We start from the raw sequence: 14,030 nt of genomic DNA on the forward strand, positions 1-14,030 counted from the left end.
AAATGAGCTATATATATTCTGTCCTTCAGGAAAAAAAAAAAACAAGTTGTCGGTGATAATATAAAAAGCAGGATAACCTTAATCAAGAATATGATGCAATCTTGGTAAACAAGAAATTTATAAAGGAAAGAAAAGAGCTGCTGCAGTGTAACAAATATTTCCTCTAACTGGTTAATTAAATTAACTGGCAGCATTGCAAAAAAGATGCTGCAGATGCAGGTTAGCTCTGCCTTGCTTGAATTTGTGTTGCTCTATTTCAGTTTGCATCCAAAAATAGCTGATAGATTTAGACAGTGTGGCAGGAAAAAGAGTGGGGTACATGTGTGTATATATTTTGTGTGTGTGTTCTTTCCCCTTTCCAAATTTCCAATTTGCCTTTTAAGCGTGAGAATTCAGTTTCATAAGATTACTGCCCAAAATCAGCTGATGAAACCCATTGCATTCTAAGCAATTTGGTTATATAACTTTAAAAAAACAAAAACAAAAACCCACAAACAAACAAACAAACAGCCCCAACAGAAAAAAAAAAAAAAACCAAAAACAAACCACACACAGAAAGATGCAAGGAAGTTTCTAGAAGATCATTTCTTGCCTAACTTTTTTTTTTTTTTTTTTTTTTTTTTCCTGAAGAAATGTTGTTCCAGGGAGTGTCTGACTAGTTCTGCAGCTTGGCAAAAAAGCCAGACGTTACCTCATAGCTGCGGCCAGACAGCCCATTTCTATGCCAGGCAACCACTGCAGAAGCAGAGAGCACAGGGCCCTGCCTGATTAGCACTTCTGCTGTTTCAAGAGTCCTGGAGTGTTTTGTTCAAGGTGGGCTGCTGAGTGGGGACTCGGTGTGCTTTTGTGCAAATGAGCTCGCAGGCAGGGGGGGGCATGTGGGGGGAATTGGGGGCAAGGGGGGAGGGAGGCAAAGGGACACAATAGGGGAAAGCTGCATTAATATTCGGGATTCATGTTATCTATGGGAAACAGGGTCTGTCTGATCTGACCTGGTCAAAAAAAAAAAAAAAAAAAAAAATTAAAAAAAATAAAACCGACCCACAAAGTACCACATCCTAAAGGTCAGTGTGAAAGAAAGAGATGGAGAAACAAAGAGCTGTAATGGCAAAGCAGGTCAAATTGAATTAAATGTTTAATTGTCTCCCTTGTGTCTCATCAAATAGCTTTCTTTAAAGCAAAAGGGATCTTTTCTCCCAGCCAAAAAATTACCAATTCATCAGTGAGTCGGAAGGTGACGAGTGTTTGTAAACATTACAGCCAATATAATTTTCTCATCCTCTCCCTCACTGTGGATTTACCTCGTGTAACTCTGTCATTTCCCTGGCAAAGCTGCACCTGTATGCTGCATACCATGAGTGCTGGGGTCCCCACACAGAATTACAGCATTGCTCTGCTGGGCTTTTTAGCAAACTGTACCCATTGCACAAGAGAAGGGCAAATAGCAGGGCAAGGAGTGGGCAGAGATTCTCAGCCCTGTGCCACCACATTTCCTCCTGGCAGTGTCCTGGGGTGACTTCTCCCAGCAGCTGAGATGTGGTTCATCAGTCTGGAATGGAGGCAGTCTGTGCAGTGAGCTGGGAAAGCGGATGGTGTGTCCGTGTCTGTGTTCACACACTCCTGTCACACACAGCTGTGGTGATGCTATGGGGCACTGGAGCTCCCTGACCTGTCCTGATGTGATGCCTTGGTTCTTGTAAATGGTGGCAGAAATGTCTGTTTGGAAGAGAAAAAAAACACATTTTAATGATTTTATTTTACGGGGTGACAAGATAATTATTAATAAACTCACCCTTCTGTCCAAGAGTACTGCAAGACTGCCAGAAAAATGTTATCAGAAAATTCATGGGTTCAGATTATCTTTAGTAGCCAGTTTTCCAGATGAGAGAGGTTATAGGTAGAGGTAGATTTAGTTGCTTTTGGTTACATATAAAATCAATGGCAGGATCAAACACTTAACAGGCCTTGACTCCGAGTCTTACATTTGATCCCTAATGCAAAATGTGCTCCCATGGGAGGAGGCATGCATCAATCTTTGTCCAGGAAAACTTTTCCTGAAACATCTTCCAAGCCTTTTGTTTTTGTTATTTTTGGTGGCTTACTAAGACAAGCAGATTCCCAGATTTTTAGGAACTTCCAAACTTCCTTTCTAGCATAGCAAAGTTCAGTGTAAATTTCTTCAAACTTTGGCTTCATGCTTAAAAACACATCAGTAACCCGTGGCACATGGGAGCAAATCCTGCACTTCCCTTATCTCCTCTGGCTTTTTCCCCAGTGTGATGAGATTTGATGTTTCTTAGTTTCTCATCCTGATGACAAAAGAACCCGGGTGTCACAGCTTCCAGGGATGTTCTAAGTGTCATTTGGGAAGCTGTGGAGTTCACGTTGTTTATTAACTCCTCACTTGGCTGCTATAGAAAATCTTGCTCAGGACATTGTCTGTGGAGCTCCTAGCAGGAGAAACACTGGAGGGCATTTGGCAGCTCACACTGAGTCTCAGAGCTGTGGCTGTGCCCATAGGACTGTAACTACCCAAAAAATCTGCAGAGACCTGGCTGGAGGGAAGAACCTTATGAGGTTGTCTCCCACTGCAGCAGAGCCCTACACTAAAATACTGCAGCTGTGGGATTTGGAGGCTGTAGAGGTCAAGGTACACAGTGAAAACCTCAAGGACAGTTTCAACCCCAAGCACCAGGTTCATGTCACCAGCCTACACCAGGACACAGAGAGGATGGTTCTTATAGTGGAAGTGGGAAAGGGTGGTTGGTTATCTCTAAGGGATGCAGTAGAAGAAGGGCACTAAAAAAGAGAAATCTTTGACCCTAGCCAGCTTCTTCTTTACAGATAAATTAAAAGCAGTTGGCAGAGACTTGCAGGGTGATGGACAAAAATAAGAACCAGCTCTGCTTACCCTGATCAGGAATCAAAGCCAGGTCCTGATGTGGTCAGGAAGAAGTTATATTTGCAGAAAGAATGGAAGGAGGAGGACACTTTATTGTTGTGTCTGGATGTGGATGCTAGGAGTTTAGCTGTATGAGTAGGAATTGTCCATTGGGAAATAGGTATGGATGGAACTGCAGTTTCCTTAGAAGATAACAGAGACGTTGACATTAAAGAGTAGAGATTGTTTATATAGTTTGGGGAGGAAGAGAAGGGAATGAGAGGAGAGAGAGTCATTTGAGAAGGAAAAGGATTTATTAGCCTTTGAAAGTGGGGATCTGAGAGAGGCTGGAATGGGGCTGCTATATCATTATGGGCTGCAGTTGGAGATGTTTCAGAGAGTAAACTAGTAATAGAAATATTTTATAGGCCACCTGACCAGAAAGAACAACTGGACTGTGAAATGACTGCGCAAATAAAACAGGCATGTAAAGAGGAGAGAGTGGTAGGAATTGAAGATTTTAACTACCCAGGCATAGACTGGAATACATTAAGGGAAGGAAAACAAAGCTAGAGGTATGTTTGCAGAACAGACACAAGCCTGCTTTCTAATTCAGTCTGAGCATCAACTGCACAGCTTGGGTATTACAAAGGGACTGCATGAGGGCATGCACAATAGGGGAGAGCCCAGGGGAGGCAGCTTTGACAGGCTCCAAGGGAAAAAAAAAAGATTTTAAAGGTGGATTGTGACGCAAAGGATGGGGAGAAAAAAAAGAGAGAGAGAGAGAAAGAAAGAAAGAGAAAGAGAGAAAAAAGAGAAATGAGAGAAAAGAGAGAAAAGAAAGAGAGAAAAGAAAGAAGATAAAGAAGAGAGAAAGAGAAAAAGAAAGATAGAAAAGAAAGACATAGATAGATAGAGGCTTTGGTCTGAGTTGCCTTAGAGCTTGAATTTCAAATATTGGGGTTTTACTGGGCTCACAGTTCCACAGTCATGATACACTATTGAATTTAATCCTGTAATAACCCAGCTTTTTCCCAGGTGAAGCTCTGTCTGCCATTAGTTAGCCCTGGGGAAACAGAGCTTGTAATGAAATCCCATCCCCACTTACACCCGTGGAAGAAGTCAGACTTTATTTAACTAAGCCAGGTTTTCATGCCTGATGCTCATCATCTTGTTGGGCAGGAGGATAATTAAGGGAAATGGGAGTAAAAACCTGAGGAGAGGAGTCAGGGAGATTGCCCAGAGAGAAGAGGGTCTGGGGTTTCATCACCTGCCATACACACCTCCAAGAGAGTCATCAAAGAGTGAAGAGACCCACTATTCAAGGTAATGATTTCAGACCACTAAGAGCAAAGTTTGAGACCCTTGGTGTCTGCATCTCTGAGAACACAACCAAGTGGAACTGGCAAGGGTTCATTCATCAAAAATGGCTTGGGTGGCCCTGGTCCAGGTCCTGGATGGTGTGCTCCTGGAGATGCAACCAGCTCTCTGTGCAAAAATGAGCAGAATCTGGAGTCAGGTGGTGCTGGGGCTGCCCATGGTGGTGCCCATGGACTGCAGTGCTGGAGGGGCTTGCTCCTTGCTTGAAAACTCTGAAGTAATTATGTAGGGACAGGTGGAGTCAGTACTGCAACCCATGCAACCTGCTTGTGTTTGTAAATGTAGAACTAAATATTGGTAGAGATAGTTTGTTAATTTTGGAGCTAATTCTATTTGCTGGCTGATTCAAAGGTACAATTACCAGCTATGTATAAACATGACAGATTTCTTAATTTTTTTTTATTTTCAGTTGGTGAAAAAATCTTGTCTAGGCAGGACACTGTATATGTACAGGTACAAAATGGACAAGGAGTTTTTGAGCAATGTAGCTTTCATGAATCATGCATTACTTTCTTGTAGCCCATATGTTAGACTTTACCTCATATTTCCAATCTGATGAAAAAATTAAAGATAAATAGCATGGTAGGTAAGTTAGAGAGCTTTTAGAAACTTGGAGATGGCTCTGAAATAGCTGCAGAGATGCCACATAGTAAGATATGAATTTTGCTACAATTGTGGAGCTACTGCCAAGATACAGCCTTGAATTAAAAAATAAAAAAACAAACAAAAAAACCCACAAAAAACCTACATATATGTGCTTGCTTAGGGGAAGCAGAAGGAAGAGGTGGTAAAGAATGAAAAGAAACCCCAAATCCCACATGCCAACAGGTGCTAATGAATCACAGCTCTCTTAGTCACCAGTCCTGGCTGCATGAATCAATAGAAGACTGACTATTAAATAAAGATTCAGCCTTTGTATAAAATATTACCTGATAACCAGCCAGTCTATATTCAGTGAATACTTCATGGAAGATGCAGACTGAGAGACAGCTCTGTGCACAGTCATTTAGTGAGAAAAGCAAAAGCTGAATTTTAAGACTTTTTTAGAGAAAAGTAAAAATTGGTCTTATGATAAACACAATTTACGTTTCTTATTGAATGAGAATAAGCACTCCAGTGAAACTATTTGTTGTGCAAAGGCTACGAGAAAGAAAAGTAATTATATCTGTGTTGTAAATGTTTGCTTAGCAAAATGCATCCTGTGACAGGGACCCAAACTTTCAGGGAAGCTGTGGGTCCTGAGTGACCCAGATTGTAACACAGAGGGTGAAGGCAGCCCCTGTGCTGTGTGCTGGGCACCTCAGGGGTGCATCCTGTACAGGAGGTGCTGAGCCCCCAGGCCTCAGTGCAGCTCTGAACAATGGCAATCCAAAAGCAGCAATGTGGAAACTTTCAGATTTGTGCATGGCAGGGGATGTTGATAGTGTCCAGAGCCAGGGACACATCAATTGCAACTATTTCTTGCAAAAATGTTGAATCAAATACAAATGCTCCTTTCATCCTTTCCTGTCTCTTCCAAACTTTTCAATTTGGTAGACAAAAGCCCTCCCCCCAAAGTGGCACTGAAAATAGTGACTATTCAAACAGATTTTCTTTCATCTGGTAATATCTTTTGGAGGTGAGGAGATTTGCATTTGTTCATTAAAACTGAGATTTTTTGAAGAAGAACAAACACGATCTGTGACAATTGTCTCCAAGTTGCTAATCCATTTTTCCACCTCCTTCTCCTTTAACATTTGGTGAAGAGTTTTTATCCATTCTCATTAAATGACTCTTCTAGCAGAACTGGCAGGGTGTAACTAAACGATTTTTGATCACTTTTTACTCCAAACAACATGTGAGAAACAGATATTTTCAGTTTGATTCACCTGGAGTTGTTGCGGGAGCTCTTGGGGATCTGGTTGCATTTCTCAAATCTGCTCAGAGGATTGTAAGCAGCAGCTGATGTCCCAGTTTCTAAAATGTAATTTGTGACAATGCTTTTGAGATGCTTAAACTTCCTAAAAGGTTCCTTGCTGCCAACTTGGAGAGAAAAGCAGCCCTGATTTGGCTGGCACAGGGCCGGGGGATAGGGACGGGGACGTTGAGCGTGGGGTGACCTGGGGCCAGCTCTGTGCTGGCTGCTTCTCACTGAGACCTAAATCCTCTTTGGCCTCTGCTGTCTGCAAAGCTGTTCCTGCTTCTCCTGCAGCTGGAGCCAACGGGATGCTGCAGTCTGAGAGACTGAGAGAGGGCTGGGATTTGTTCTGCAGGAGCCAAGCGTCGGTCTGTGCTGCTGATGCTGAGGATAATTGAACAATGGAATCAAAACAATTAATCAGGTTCTTTTCTAAGGCACGGAGAAAGTTGAAGGACTGGAGAGGAGCCATTGAATTTGACTAAATAAACTTAGTAGAATAGGAAGATTTTCAGCAATTATTGGCTCATTTTTTTCCTTGGGCTTTCTAACCCATTGCTTTAACTTATTGGCTTAAGACACTCCTTACTCCCACGTCAGATTTTGCCTTGGGCCATTCTGCTATTCTTGACAGCTGTCTAGGGCAAAGGAAATCACCCAACCACAAATGTTTTCTCATAACTTTCTAACAGGGGGATCTAAAGAAGTCAAAACCTTGGAGGTTCAGACCCTGTATTAAAAACGGAGATAAAATTAGGACCTGAAAAGCAGGCATGGCTCACTGCCACCCAGCTGTATGTCCAGTTGGGTGACTGTGTACACAAATGGGTAGCAACTAGAGCAATTAGCAAATGGTATTTGAATTGCTGAAGTCATGGTGATAATTAGAAGCCAGATTGCAGCCACTCGGTGCTGCTGTTCTGTACCTGCTTGGCAATGCAGTGTGATTGGGAAGTGCTGGGATGTGGTGGGACCTCTGCAGGGGATGGCTCCTGTCTGCTGCTGGTGGCAGTGTCTGAGGACAGGTCAAGAGTGGCAGTGGTTTGTTCCCTGGCAGTGCCAGGTGGGCAGAACAGGTTTGATAAGATTGATCTGCATCCTCACACTGCTCTTAGGGACATTAAAGTTCAGTGATGTTAAACTCATGCTCCATCATCTGCTGATGGTCTCTACAACAGGGGATCAAGTGGTCACTAGAAAATAATAAAAACCTGCTTACATCTTTCTACACAGACAAGCTGGCAAACAAACTGGCAAACAAACTGTGGGGAAAGAAAAGCAAATTAACGAGCAGTCAGTGTTCAAGGTTTTTGTTTTTTTGGGTTTTTTTTTGGTTTTTTTGCAAATGGGTGAAAGGGAGCCTTGGGGCTGCCTCAGGAAGGTCAGGCATCCTTTAAATGTCGAAAGCTTGAGGGATTGAGCTGGATCTCACTCAGATATCCCTGTCTGAAGATAAAGCAGACAGTGAGCTGCCTTTTAAATTCTTCGTGTTTTATTTAGTCTTCTGCCTTTCAATCTGTTTAGAAAAGTGTTCACTTTTTCTTCCACACCTATGTCCCCTTCTGCAGGAGGGAGGAATGGGAGGTTGTGTTTTTAGTGTAAGTGCGACTCTGCCTGTCTGAACTAGTAAGAGATTAAGCAACTTGCCCAAGGTCACAAATAACTCACTGACTTTCCCTGATGATTTTCAATGCTTGTGCTCCAGCACAAGTCCTCTTAACAGAGTTTGTATTTAGGTTTTACCGTGGCTACCTGTCTTTCCCTTTTTTGTACAATTACCAGAACTCAGCTTGAAAGCCTGGTTTGAAGGAAAGTTGGTATATTGATCCCAGGAATAAATCTGTCTGCAAGTTTGATAATGGTTGAGGACCTGGCCCTTTCAGTCTGTGCTGTTCTTTCTCCAAACTTGTGCTGGAAAATCTTGAAGGGATGTTTTTTTGGCTCTGAAATGTAGTGCCCAGTTCTGATTTTAGTCTGCAACTGTGACATGGCCAAAAACTCAGCTGTACACACTGTGAAGCCCCTGCTAGCTGTGTGTTCAAACTCTCAAATCTTGCTGGAGGAACAGTTGAAGGTTTATGGCACTGCTCCATGGTGCATCCAACAGGAACAGAAGCAAAACTGCAAAGCAGAAGCTACTGGCTATTAAAAAAGCATAATTAAAATTTTAATTACTTCTGAAAGTAGTAGTGTCACTGGCTAGACATGCAAGTCCCACTGCAAGCCAAGTGAGAAATTCAAGTTTCTAGGAGGACCCTCATTGGATGCACTTCTGAGAGTGGAGTGAGAGGATGGGATCCCAGTAGAACAGGCAATGGGTGCCATACGTGTCCCAGCTAAGCTGCCCTCCCCAAACTGCCTGCCTGCCCCAGCAGTCTGTCTGTCCATCTGTCTGCCTCCTATTGCTGCACTTATCTGATGGTCGAAGTCACTTATTTACATTGCCCACAGGGCATGTTGGATTGGAGCACATTCCCTCTCTTGTTACAGTTGATGAATGCAGCCCTATTAAAATATCATCTCATCCTCACACTAGATTGCAGTCTAAGATAATATGTGTTTTTTCTATATCGTTTATACAAGAAAGATTATGTTAAATGCCAGATCCAGTAAATATTTCAAGATCCACTGCATTGCTGAGAACAGCTTCTCCCCGGGCATATGTTTCAGAGCCAAAGAAAACACTTTAAAATTTTCCTTCCTGTTTAATTTTTTTTTTAAAGGGCACTTTTCCTATATCTCTCACTGATATGACAAGTTGTCATGTTCCATGATCTTATTACAGTTGCAGATGTAACTCAGCAGGGAATCTGCCCAAGTTTACATTTAAAATCATAAGACCCTGATTCCGATTTCTTTTTTTATCAGTTTACATCTTTCTATGGTGTAAGACTTCCAGCTTTACCTCACTGTAATCAAGATCAGAATTGCTCCTAATTATAACACTTAACTCCTGTGTAGTGCTTTACACTTACAAAGCTCTATATATTCATCAATTACTTATACCACAAAGAAGTATTCCATTCCCATTAGAAAAAGGGGAAACCAAAACATGAGGATAAGAACTTTCTAAAAGACCCCAGGGATGGAGCTGGTGCTGACACCACCAATGCAGTAGCCTGGGTCCTTCCATGCCTCTCTCCAGCTGCCCTCTCCTGACTGTGCTGTGAGCACACAAAACATCACCTTGGAGGGGCTAGAAAGATATCACAGTGGGATCTAGGTTTCTCTGGATTTTGGGGACTAGGTGATAGTTTGGGATGCAAAAAAGCTTGGAAAATCACCCATCTCTAGAAGAGCTTGTAAGGTGTCTTTCTGAGGCCTGCCAGCACATTGCATTGCTGAGATTTTGTCAGGAGGAGAGCAGGGGGATGGCCAGGCACTAAAATAAAACCTCAGACCACTGAAATTTTTCCTTAGAGATCTATATACTGATACATATATACACGTGTCTCAGTATATGTGTATCTATATATATTTATCTGGAAGAGCACACGTAGGAGTAGCGATATATATCTGAGAGGCTTAGAGATCTGTACACCTAATGCAAGCAAAGATGGTGATCTTTAACCTCAGTGGAACCAGAGTTGTTCTGTATTTCAAGCATTTGCTCCATGCTCCAAAGACTTTGCTGATGTTAAGCAAGGTTAAGGACAGTGATGAGCAAAATGGCTCAGAGAGGAAGAGAACAGCCCCAGTTCTAATCCCAGTATCTCACTGCAGTTCCTTCCCTCTCAAGCCTTTGCTGGGGTGATTGTCCTTCCTTGGGTGCCTGTGCAGGGAACTTTCCTTGCCTGGCTTTGTCACAGCAGCTGCTTTGTGCAAGCTGCACCAGTTTCCATGGGTTCTGGAATAAAAGCTGTGGCTGCACAGCAGCACACTTCCAGCATAGGGTAAATTTTATTTCAGAATAATATCCAGGCAGGATATTTTGCTGGCCTATCTGTAGTGGATTAATTATTCTAGTACAGCTGTTCTGGGAAGGTATTTCCCTGTAGACAAGCCCATGGAGGGTAAAGGGGAAATGTGAGCTTGTTGAGGGATTAGGCAGAAGGGTGGGACGTTTAAAGGTTCAGCTGAGCTTCAAATAAATGATTTGAAACCTTTGGAGGTTTCTCCATTGCTTCTCATGGAGATCAGATCACTTTTATCAAAGAATAAAAAGGACTGAGGTACAATTTTTCCTTACTACGTTGGTTAGCTGGAGAGGGAAAAAGAGAAAAGTGACTTGAAGAGGAAAAGCAGGTTACATGGACTTTAGATTATGTGATTTTGGAAGGTGTGAGTCATTTAGGAAAGAAGTGAGGGGGGTGAAAATAATTTTCTCTGGTCGCTATGCAGTAATGCAGAACAGTTGTTCCCATGTTTATTTCTGTGTTTTCCAGCATGAAAATTGTTGGCTTGCACCATTGTGAGATTGGGATTGTGCAAGTTCAAATAGAAAAGCAAATATTCACCAATACAATAGCAGCTGATGCCAACTGTAACACCTGAAACAAATATGTTCAACAGAGAAGGAGGGATCATGAAATAAAACAGGTATTCTTTTAACTTTCATTTCCTGATGGGTTGTTGATTTGTTTGGGTTATTTTAAAAATAACTGGAATGACTGCATTTGACTGGAAGTTCACACTAAGTCAGGGCAGAGAGACGAAATCAGATTTCTTTTGTATTACAGACTCTGAAAACAGAGAATAGTACTTCATTAAAAACAGGGGCATCAGAAGATTGAATGGTTTATTTTTCTTTGACTGTATTGATATTTTGATTCAATATTTTGTTAATATAATTCACTCTCATATGCTTTTCTATGTGGTCTAAGAAAAACTGAAAATCAAATACAAGCAAAAGCAGTTGTTTGTGTTCTTTCTGATGGTCCTTTCTCCTGTGGATGTGGGTGTTTGTCCCTTCCTCCATTTTATTTCCTTTTAAACTGTAAGGTTGCAAAAAGTCAGATTATTATCAAATTGTTTATATTGTTGCCTACACTAAAATCAGCCCTTTTCAAAGCAATTACTTAGAAGCACCCAAGTCTGCCAACAGGGTGTCATCTGTTGAGAATACCTCTGCTATTCTTAGATTGTTTGCAGGTACCTGAATCATTTTTCTCTTGCTTTCTCTGACCTTGCTTTGATTTTTGTTTTTCTTTTGGGATTTTTTGTGGGGTTTTGTTTGGGGTTTTTTTTTGTTAGTTTGTTTGGTTTTTTTGAGCAGATTCATAGGGCAGGGTCACACAAGAGATGTTGCAGCATTAACCTGGGCTGCTCAGCAGCTCTCTGTTACACCCTGGTACAAAGGTTGAGTGCCAGGGCTGCTCCAGGCCCTGTTGGGGTTCATGTTCTGTGATTTCTGTGCAGCACTGTGCCTCCTGCCCATGTTCTGTGCGAGCTGCAAGCTCTCCAAACCTGGAGCAGCCTCAGCACTGCACTCTGCTGTACCAGAGCTGATGGTTTAGCCTGAGCATCCTGACTAACAGTGCCAGGGCAAATCCTGCTCGGGTTATTGCAGCCTTGGGTTTTGTTTACTTGTACAAGGGCACTCTCTGCACCACCACAATCTAAAGCTCACCAGCCTCAGAGATGGTTTGCTCAAGGACCCAAATGCAGCAGTTCTCCTCTGAACCTTTGCCCTGTGGCTTGTTTTCCCGTGGTTCCCTCTCTGTGGAAGGCTCTGCAGACCTGGGGCTTGTCCTGACCCTGGGGAAGGAGAGAGCTGAGAGCAGAACTGAGAGCTCACGTGCTTCTGCATTCACCAGTGCAGACACAAAGTACACAGCAGGAGAACATCTGCCTACAGGGAGTACTGGGGATGACTTGTAATGTTTGAATCATTTGTTTGTTCCTCTGATGCAAAATGGACAGATCCCAACCTGGGACGTAGCAAAATCAGATGCTGGATTCTCTTCTGGTTGAATAAATTCCCCCTGACTACAGCTTCTTCCCATGCTGGAGGAAGCCTCTGCTGTGGGGACAGTGGAGGCAGAACACACCAGTGCTCTGGTGAGCTGGGCAGGAGCTCTGTCTGGAGGTTTGTGCCCTGGCAGTGCCCCATGTTTGGAAGATTCACCCCAAGTGTGTTTGTCTGTCCCTGGTCTCGTGAGGAGAAGTGAAGAGGAGCTTGGATCCAAATGCAGATGCTACTCTCCTGCATAGAGAAGAAAATGGTGTTTGGAGAAATGTGTTTTCTTGCATATTTAGTCTCAGGCTTGCCCTGTCCCTCTCCATCCCACAGATTTACTTTCTCCCCTAGTGTGGATATGTTTGTTTTTCACTGATCCTTTGATACCTGCATTTCTTCTCTACCAGAGTTTAACTCTTGTACAAAAGAGGTTCAAATGTGTTTTCAGTATGTTCATGGTTAGGCTAGAAGAGCCATTCAGACAGGCTAAGAAAAGTCAGCCAAGCAGGTCAGAGAAAAGAAAGCCTTCATATGCTTTGTGGATTGCTCTCATGGTTGGTGAAACTGTCAGGGCAGGAAAAAAAAAAAAAAAAAAGACTGTGTTTGTCTGTGTGTGTGTATGTGGAAATCTTTGTCGCTCCAGTCTAGACCTTCCCTGCTGTTCTGGGAATGAGGGAAACTGCAGCCGGAGCAGCGAGCCTGGGTGAAATCATAATAGTCCCATTGACAGAAGCCTGCAGTCGGTGGACGTGCAGACCCAACACCCTGTCAGGGAAAATGCCTGACACTCAGACTGACACTGTTGTGACTGAGGGACCCTGGCTAACAGCCCCTGTGCTGCTTTCTCATGGAACAGCCAAAACCGGACACTTCTTCTGAGCTTTAAGTAGATCTAGGAGAGCTCTGGGCCTGATGTTGCATAAGTGAAGAGCTTTAGAACTCCCTTTTTACAGGACATGCACGAGGGATGATGAGAGTAGCTTTTCTTTCCACAGAGCCACCAGTGCTCTCCACTCTTGATGTGAGAAAATCACATACGCTACCCTGGAGACTGAAACACATCGGGGTTGGCCGAAGATGATGTGTTGAGCCATATGTTGACCCAAATCATCAGGAGATTCTGTGGGTTTCATGTCCCAGCTTTGTTGCATTCAGGCCCTCCCTTGTGTTTGTCAGGCTTCCAGGGACTGATGTCTGGCGTTCCCACCCTGTCTGCCACCCAGTCCCAGTGAGTTTTTTGCTGGAACGAAAACCTTTGATTTTTAATTTTGAAATAACTTTGGGGGTTGAAAATTTCTTTCCTGGACGTTTTTGTGATTTCAGATGAAAATGATAAAGAGGCTTTATCCAAAACAAAACCTCTTATGTTGGGGGCAAATGAAATGTTTCCCCTGTTTTCCTTACCCCCTTTTTCTTAATTTGCTAATATTTTAAAACAAACTGGAGTCAAGCAGAAATGCTGTTACAATGTTACATCCTCTTTTTCCCTCCTTTCCTTGACACTGATGCTTTGCACTGCCTGTATCCTGACTTCCCCAGAAGACACTTCCAGGGAACATCTTTTTCCTTTAGACCTCCAACCCCAGCTCCCCAGGTTGTTCCTGTATGTACCAGATCAATGACATCAACTCCACCAGTCTGTATTTGTGGCTGCAAAAATAGCAAGGTGGTGACTCAAAACGAGGAGTGCTTTCCAAGTGGTAATGTTGTATTTAGTATATTAACCACCACCCCTCGGAGGAGGAGGATGGATGTGGAGGAGGAAGAGGTTGTTTTGGAGATTTTGTGCGAAACGTCTTTTGACTGACAGCATTCTGTGGCTGTTCCCAAAAGCAGTGCCTTTCACTGGCTCCTGAATTCACTTATCTTTTGGCAAATCTCCTCCCCAGCCTGCTGCCTCTCCTCCTTGGGATACTGAGACACTGTAAAGAGACAACAAAAGAAACACCCGGCACGACACCCCCCTGGCACAG

The 14,030-nt window shown here is 43.0% G+C and overlaps 1 long non-coding RNA gene across 1 annotated transcript in view; it reads left to right on the forward strand.

The window, feature by feature from the left end:
• Positions 1-613: 613 nt before the first annotated feature.
• LOC139803611 (uncharacterized) overlaps positions 614-14,030 on the forward strand; it is a 45,793-nt gene continuing 32,376 nt past the window's right edge. The window contains exon 1 of the long non-coding RNA XR_011729067.1: positions 614-813. This is a non-coding gene — a long non-coding RNA (uncharacterized lncRNA). The remainder of the gene's footprint in view (positions 814-14,030) is intronic.

This window comes from Heliangelus exortis, chromosome 16 (assembly GCF_036169615.1).
Source record: "Heliangelus exortis chromosome 16, bHelExo1.hap1, whole genome shotgun sequence".
Lineage (NCBI taxonomy): Eukaryota > Metazoa > Chordata > Aves > Apodiformes > Trochilidae > Heliangelus > Heliangelus exortis.